Source organism: Gymnoscopelus microlampas, assembly GCF_963454915.1.
Source record: "Gymnoscopelus microlampas genome assembly, chromosome: 2".
NCBI lineage: Eukaryota > Metazoa > Chordata > Actinopteri > Myctophiformes > Myctophidae > Gymnoscopelus > Gymnoscopelus microlampas.
The window spans coordinates 61,393,334-61,401,053 of NC_139939.1; the positions used below are offsets into that span (position 1 = coordinate 61,393,334).

At 40.1% G+C, this 7,720-nt stretch overlaps 1 long non-coding RNA gene across 1 annotated transcript; it reads right to left on the reverse strand.

The window, feature by feature from the left end:
- Window positions 1-6,446: 6,446 nt before the first annotated feature.
- Window positions 6,447-7,343, reverse strand: LOC311035680. Its single transcript, XR_014599762.1, has 4 exons — window positions 7,246-7,343; window positions 7,081-7,103; window positions 6,961-6,982; window positions 6,447-6,474 (listed from the first exon to the last, which is right to left on the reverse strand). It is a non-coding gene; the product is annotated as an uncharacterized lncRNA (long non-coding RNA).
- Window positions 7,344-7,720: the final 377 nt, after the last annotated feature.

Sequence of the window (7,720 nt, forward strand, 5' to 3'; positions counted from 1 at the left end):
TATACTGTACAGTATCATGTATACACTATACATATACACATGAGTGTCTGCTCTGTGGTTGTGTAGTGCCTACGTTCTCCAGGAACACAGTAGTCTGAATGTAGTTCTGGTAGATCTGGCAGAGTTGTCCCTCATCGTCAACAATACCAGGGCGACGGAGGAAACTGCCAAGGTCTGAAGGTGGCATGGAGTTCAGCAGCTGAAGACACAGTTACAGTAGCATAACGGAAACGTGAACATTATTCACACAGCAGCCATTTCTCTCATAGGGGCTGTGTGTCCACCAAGGCGTTTTTTTCCCCTGAGTGCACCGTATGTTTTGAATTGTTTTCAATAGGAGCGCTGCGTTACCGCTATGCTGGAAACCACAGCAACGTGATGATACCCTGAGCGTCTATTTTGTGCTGCACTTTCAGGTCTTTAGCGTATTTTATCTTGGATTTTTTTTTACAAAAATTGTCTCTGAGATGTAGTGAAGTAGAAGCAAAAGGGGAAAAAAAAGAGGAAAAATTCCTCAAAATTTAACTTAGTCACTTTAGACCACTGGTTATCCCCCCCCCCCCCCTCCACACACACACACACACACACACACACACACACACACACACACACACACACCTGAGGCATCCTGTCGCTGGGCATGAGCGACATGAACGTGGACAGGTTGGGGAACTGGAATCCCATGAATGAGCTCTCCAGGAAACCATAGAAACTGTGGTTGTAGTTGTCACCATAGCAGCGGAGAGGAGTTGATCCTATAAGAACAGGGTAGATAGATGTACAGTAAGAATGCTGCCTGTCATTCATTCATTCATTCATGAGCTACAGTGTTTACTTTGTGGTCGTCCTTTACCTTTGAGAGACTGAATGATGTGATTGTGTATCTCCGTCTGTGTGACGTCCCCAAGCGTTGATAGAATCACATTCAGGACAGTAACTCTGCGTCACAAAAAGAGAAGGCATACTAAAAGGTCAAATTCTAAAGATATTGTTACTGTGCCACTAGTTTGTAGGTCAACAACAATAAAAAAGTAAGTGTGTCAACCAGGATATATTATATTATAGTATTATATTACAAGATAATATGATACTTTTTACCCCATGATCTCTCACCCACTGGGAATACACCCAATGTTTCCCACAAAAAAACTTTCAGCTAAAGGCCAAGGGCAATCCCCCAATCCCCAAGGAAAAGAACAGGTAAAGGTGCTCCACTTACGCTTGCTGCTTTGTGGCACAGCTCCTCCCTGCCACAATGCTGAAGTAAGGGCCGACATGGCTCGGTGAGAGGTCAACCAGTAGGGGGCGTAGGCGCATGTGGAGCCACGCTTGCACACTGCTGTCTTCCATAGAGGGCTCAGAGAGGTTGGCGCGGTCAAACACGACTTGCAACATGGCAGACCTCACTGTAGCGGGGAACGAACTCTCATGAGCCTGCAGAAAAAAGAAAGTAATGAAATGGAGATTAAGTAAGTAATTGGTTAATATTATACATATGTTTTGTATTGATAATCCAAATCTGCAAAGTAACTAGTAACTAAAGTTTTCAAATGATTGTAGTGGAGTAAATGTACTAGATTTGCCTCTGAGATGCAGTGTAGTAGAAGTATAGTATAGTATTGAAAAATGGACATACTCAAGTAAAGTCAAAGTACCTCTACATCTAAATATACCTCTACCGTCTAAATATACTTAATTACTTTCCATCACTGGAAAAGGCAGTTTAATGTTGAAATGTGTCCCCTCTCACCAGGATGGCAGGCGAGAAGTCATCGAAGAACGCTGTGAGGTGTTTGTTGGGAACGTGGTTCATCACCATGGCGACCTGAGAAGATGAGGTGAGCTGACCAGGTGTGGACGAGACCTCTGCTAACTGTGTCACTGTAAGCTGGGTCAGGGCGTCCATCTGCAACCATGCAAGCATACAACACACACGCACGCACGCACGCACGCACGCACGCACGCACACACACACACACACACACACACACACGAACAGTGAGTGGATACACAATATCACAAACCGTGTAGAGAGATTTAAAATGAACAGCGTACCATAGAGATTTTAAGACAGGAAACAAATTCTATTCTATAAAAAAAACTGTAAACAATACCGCTGAAAAGTTGGAGTAGAGCGTCCCTAGGTCACGGAATGAGACAACAGCAGCAAAGGCTCCAAAGTTCTTCTGCAACCATTCTCCACTGGCTGGATATTGTGAACTACAGCTAGGATCTGGACCAGGAAGTACATAATACATCAATGTGGATATTTCATTTTTTATTTTAAGATCATTATTATTTTAAAAGCTACATTCCATTCGGCTGCTAAATGCTGATAAATAACTGAAGTGCTTTTTTTATTTATTTATGTGTGTATACCTCAACGACAGTATGCAACTATTTAAAAACCTGCACTATGTATACGCACCTTATGTACTTTTTTCTACTGAGTGTTTTTGAATACATATATCTATGTCTTTTTCTATGCATTGCTGCTCTACTCTTAACACAAGGAACAATGTACAATGTACTAGGTCGATCAATATGAGCGTTCTCTGTTTCGTGTTTTTACTGTTGCTCTACGTATGTCATGTCATGGTGAGATCTGTAGAAACTGAATTGCCCCCCGGGGATAAATAAAGTCATCTGAATCTGAATCTGAATCTGAATCTGAAAAGCTACATTCTGGTTCTTATTTTAATGAATACAACTGGTAGACTTAATGGTCCGTAACTCAAGAGTGTAGAAATGTGTACACCCATAGAGTTATATTGAGGACTTTGAAATAGAAAATGTATCAAATGGGGGTCTGTGGCCTAATCAATGCATAATTGGGGGTCTTTGAAATATAGATAATCACTGCTGTAGGATATAAGGTGTTCATCAAGCTTGTGCCATTGATTTGCAGATAGGATGAATGGAAGTCCTAACCTGTGGTTGTGTTCCTGGTGAGGAAGGCCATGATGAAAGCAAAGTGATTGGTAAAATGTTGTATTGAATGAATGTATACAGACACATATACATAACTTACATAATGTAAAACATATACATAACTTCTACACTACCCATGGTGGTCATCTGCCAATGAACCACGCAGCTCAACTATGAACATCCCTAGCATAGGGGCCCTTGTATAGTTACATTCATATTGTTTGAGTTTACTGATCGTTGGCTCTTGTGGCAAAGAACAGGTCTAAGGTACAGCATATACTGTGTGTATGAGTGGAGCACTCTGGTACAACACAACAGTGAAGCTCACAGCCAGGTTATGTACAACAGTTACAGTGTTGGGGGCTATGACACTTACAGGGCTTGGTAGGAGAGGCAATTTAGGTTTTTAGTGGTGAGACAGGACAGGAAATCTTTGGACACAGCTGGCAGGAATGGGCTGAGCCTTTGCTTGAACCACAGATCAATAAACGCAATGGTGTCACTACCGAAACGAAAAAAAAACATTGTTCCACCAAAAACCTGTTAGGAGCACGTTTCAGGCAATTTAAAGTTGATTGGTAGTGACTTTTTTTTTGGTCCCTAACATTCATCGAGCTCTGGACTTAGTAATTTTTTTTTCATTTCGGTAGTGACACCATTGTGTCACTACCGAAACGAAAAAAAAATTGTTCCCCCAAAAACCTGTTAGGAGTACGTTTCAGGCAATTTAAAGTTGATTGGTAGTGACTTTTTTTTTGGTCCCTAACATTCATCGAGCTCTGGACTTAGTCATTTTTTTTCCGTTTCGGTATTGACACAATGGTATAGTCACTACCAATTGCAAATGAAGTGTAAACATATACAGCAGATCTAGAAGATCTCACCTGGTGGAACTTGCTGAAGTAAAGCCAGCTTGTTGTTTGTGACGGATGATGCTACACTCTGAGGAAGAGTAAGCAAGGCCTGGTCCAGTCTGGTGAAACTGAGACCCAAAAAGTTGCGGTTAACATACGCCAATAATAATGAATTAAATAACTTTGACCTGGTCTTCAAAAAACAAAAATATTGATATAAACTTACACTATTTTGTATGATGAGCAGGAAATGTTTCCCTGTCAAATGACAAAAAAAAGAGGTTGTCATTTCAAAACAAACATCCACAGTTACTGTTTCTCTCATTATCATGCTATAGTTTTTACCGTTCCAGAAAACTTAACAAGGTGGGACAGAAACTCAGCCAATCCCCTCTCCTCTGGAGACGCAGTCAGGTAGTCAAACACTGAGTTGATGACATCATCTTTTTCAGGAAGAGGCAACACCACCAGTTCTGCACTCTGCTTTGGAGACAGGAGCTTTACAGCCTCCAGTATATTACAGTAACATATATATATTATATATTATATTATATTAAGTAAGTAATTACCTATTACGTGTATGTTTAATAATTTTTCCATGTTATGTGTGTATAAGCTTAAGTCTATAAGTTATAAATCTTACAGGGGAGAAGCCCGGGTTGAGATTCAGGAATTCTCTGACAGACACAAGGACTGAGAACGGCCCAAAGTTGTTCTGCAACCAGTCAACACTGCTGTTGGACACACAGCCTCGGTCTGGAGGGGACAGATCAGAATGAAACATTGAAGGGATAGTTCACCCCCAAAATGACTTTTTTTCTATCGATTAGTCACTCCACGGAGACTTGAATTCGTGGACGTTTTTTTGTTTTTGTCGCATTCCTAAGCCAATAATTTGATGACCGGCAGCAGTTCCGATAGGACACACAGGGTCTCCTTTATGTCTGCTACCGGAACCGCTGCCTACCGGTCCACTGGTCATCAAATTATTGGCTTAGGAATGCGACAAAAACAACAAAATATCCATGAAGTCTCCATGGGGTGAACTATCCCTTTCAAACAAAAGGGTGTATGAAAATGTCAGTCAATAGTAAATTATCCATTAAAAAGAGCCCATAGACTCATTATTTATTATTGAGATAATGTAGTTAGTCAGTACCTGACAGTGGGCGGGACAGGAAAGGGAGGATTAGATCCTTCAGGACCAAGTGCTGCTGCTGTGAGGTCATGTTGTCAAACTGATGGCTAAACTCCTTCAAACTGTGAATTAAACAAAAACACAATGAGAAATAATCTTCTCTATGACGGACTTATTATTCTAGAATCTAGAGGAAAGTTATCATTGTGAGTATGACTTAACCTTATGGGGACCTAAACTCTTAAATCAAACAACATGTCAGATCAAACCAATATTCAAAGTGAATTACATTAGCACATTAATGTGATTGGGTTATAATGATGAATAATAGCTTCCAGGTCAATACTTATTACTTACACTTGCTGGTATGTGTGACAGCTGAGGTTCCTGTCACTGAAGCATTGTAGAAACCATCCCGATGCAGATGACAGGAACCCTCTCAAACGTCCAGAGAACCACTTCCTGATCACAACACTGTCCCTCAACTGTTCATTAGTCAGCATCGATAGTCTCATGTCTCCAATCACATCCAGAGCCACAGACGCCAATGGACCAGTCATGGTCTCAGACTAAACAAAGGATTACATGTGTCAATATGATGTTTGACTAAATTACTTTCAGTGTTTGGTCATTGTTGTATACCAATTCATTACACAATTTAGAAGTTTAATTTGAGTTTATTTCAGTGTCTGGTTAAAGCATTTTTTAATACCGTGTTGGCAAGAAGATCCAGAGCTGCATCCAACACCCCAAAGGACTTGGACAAGAACAGCTTCCAGACTGGTCTGGAACCAGTGGAGTTGGGGGACTGGTTACACTTCATCACTGCTGCCAGATCCTGTGCTGTCAACATGGACACCTGGGTGGAGAAAATGGAGAGAGCAGAACAGAAATAAATACAGGAAATGTTTAAAGAAGTCAAGATGAGAAAAGGTTCTGTTGTTTAAAATATGAGTGTACGAAGGGGGACACCTCTGTTTACTTTTATATAGAATATACTGGTTGAGGCGGCGAATATGGACTAGATTCCGGTCAGAGAATCAGGGGAGTCTGGAGAAGGGATTTCTTTCCAATCATTTATTTCTCTCCAAAGGGCATTGGGTTATTGGTCTTACAACAGTATGAATGTGTGAGGGTGAATGTGTGGTATCTTTTCATGGACGCACAAAGGATAGGGGATCAAGGAACAAGGGAACAGAAAGAAACATACAGAGATCTTCGTGTCTGACTGGTCCTGCTTATGTCAAACACTCTACTGACTAAATAGACTGTCAGTGGTAAGTACCATGTCAGGCCACTAGGCGTCACTGACAGGCATTCTACAATGAGGGACTTAAGTGACTTACTGAAGCACAAGCATAATCTTCAATGCCATAGTCACAAAAACTTCCACTCATCTGCCCGCTGTTGAGGAGGAGCTGTAGTGCAGTGCTTTGGTAAAGGAAAGGAAAAAAAGGTTCAATCATTTCCTACATTACAACAACATGATTATTTATTAAATAAATCTGAGAAATAAAATTCACCTGTTAACTCCAAGACAAATGTCTGCTTCTGTGAAAACAGTGCAAACGAATTAAGGATTGAAAAAAATAACTAGAGAATATGTTCTGGGAATGTAAGTGGTTTGGAAACAATTTCTGTTCAAAGGGATTTAGGAAGGCATGGCGTCTCTGACGCGTGTTTTTGAAACACAAAACTAGTAATGACATAAGTTCCATGTGTTGATGCCTGAACATAAGGACAGATGCTCCTATATACATACAACACTCTTGATGAAGGCACATTTATTGCTGATATTGTTCAACTTGACTGAAAAAGTTAAACTATAACTGCACTTTGACCATAATGTTTTATACATTTTCTCCATACTCTATCTTCTATTTGTTTCTTGACATATTTTTCTCTCTTTAAATGCCTTATGTAAAGAATATTGATATTGCCTTTGTGTATGAAATTTGCATTTACAAATACATTTGGATTGCCATACTTGACAATGTTTCACAAACTACTAGGTCAAGAAAAGTATACAACACTTACCACTTGCTGGAATAAAGTTGCACTTGGGGGAAAAAGGGGGAAAATAGTTGTGAATTTGATGACATTTAAATAATACTCTACTTAACGTTTAAAATTTGAAAACAAAATTAAGGCAAATACCTCTCCACTGTATATGATGCAGCCTAAGAAAAAAAGTGCAGATACTGTAAGGCCTTGGTTCACTCTTAAAACACCATGGCATAACAAAATGACCATTGCAAATCAAAAGTAAATGTAACAACTAAGTTAAATATCACTTTACGTCCTTTTGATAGAAGATCTCACCTGGTGGAACTTGCTGGAATAAAGCCAGCTTGTTGTATGTGATGGATGATGCTACACCCAGAGGAAGAGTAGGCAAGGCCTGGTCCAGTCTGGTGAAACTGAAGATCAACAAGTCGGGGGTTAACTTCAGCTAATAATAATGAATGGAATCCCATCTACCAAGTCTTCAAAATCCACAATATATTGATGGATTGACGGATATATACACTTACATTATTTTGTATGATGAGCACGAAATGTTTTCTTGAAAAGTTACAAAAAGACATTATAATTTCAAACCAAATGTGCACAGTTACTGTTTCTATTATCTCTACTTTATTGTTTTTACCTTCCCAGAGACAAGGTGGGACACAAACTCAGCCAATCCTTTCTCATTTGGAGATGCAGTCAGGTAGTCAAACACTGCATTGTATTGCATTGATGACAACGTCTTTCTGAGCAAGAGGCAACACCACAAGTTCTGCACTCTGCTTTG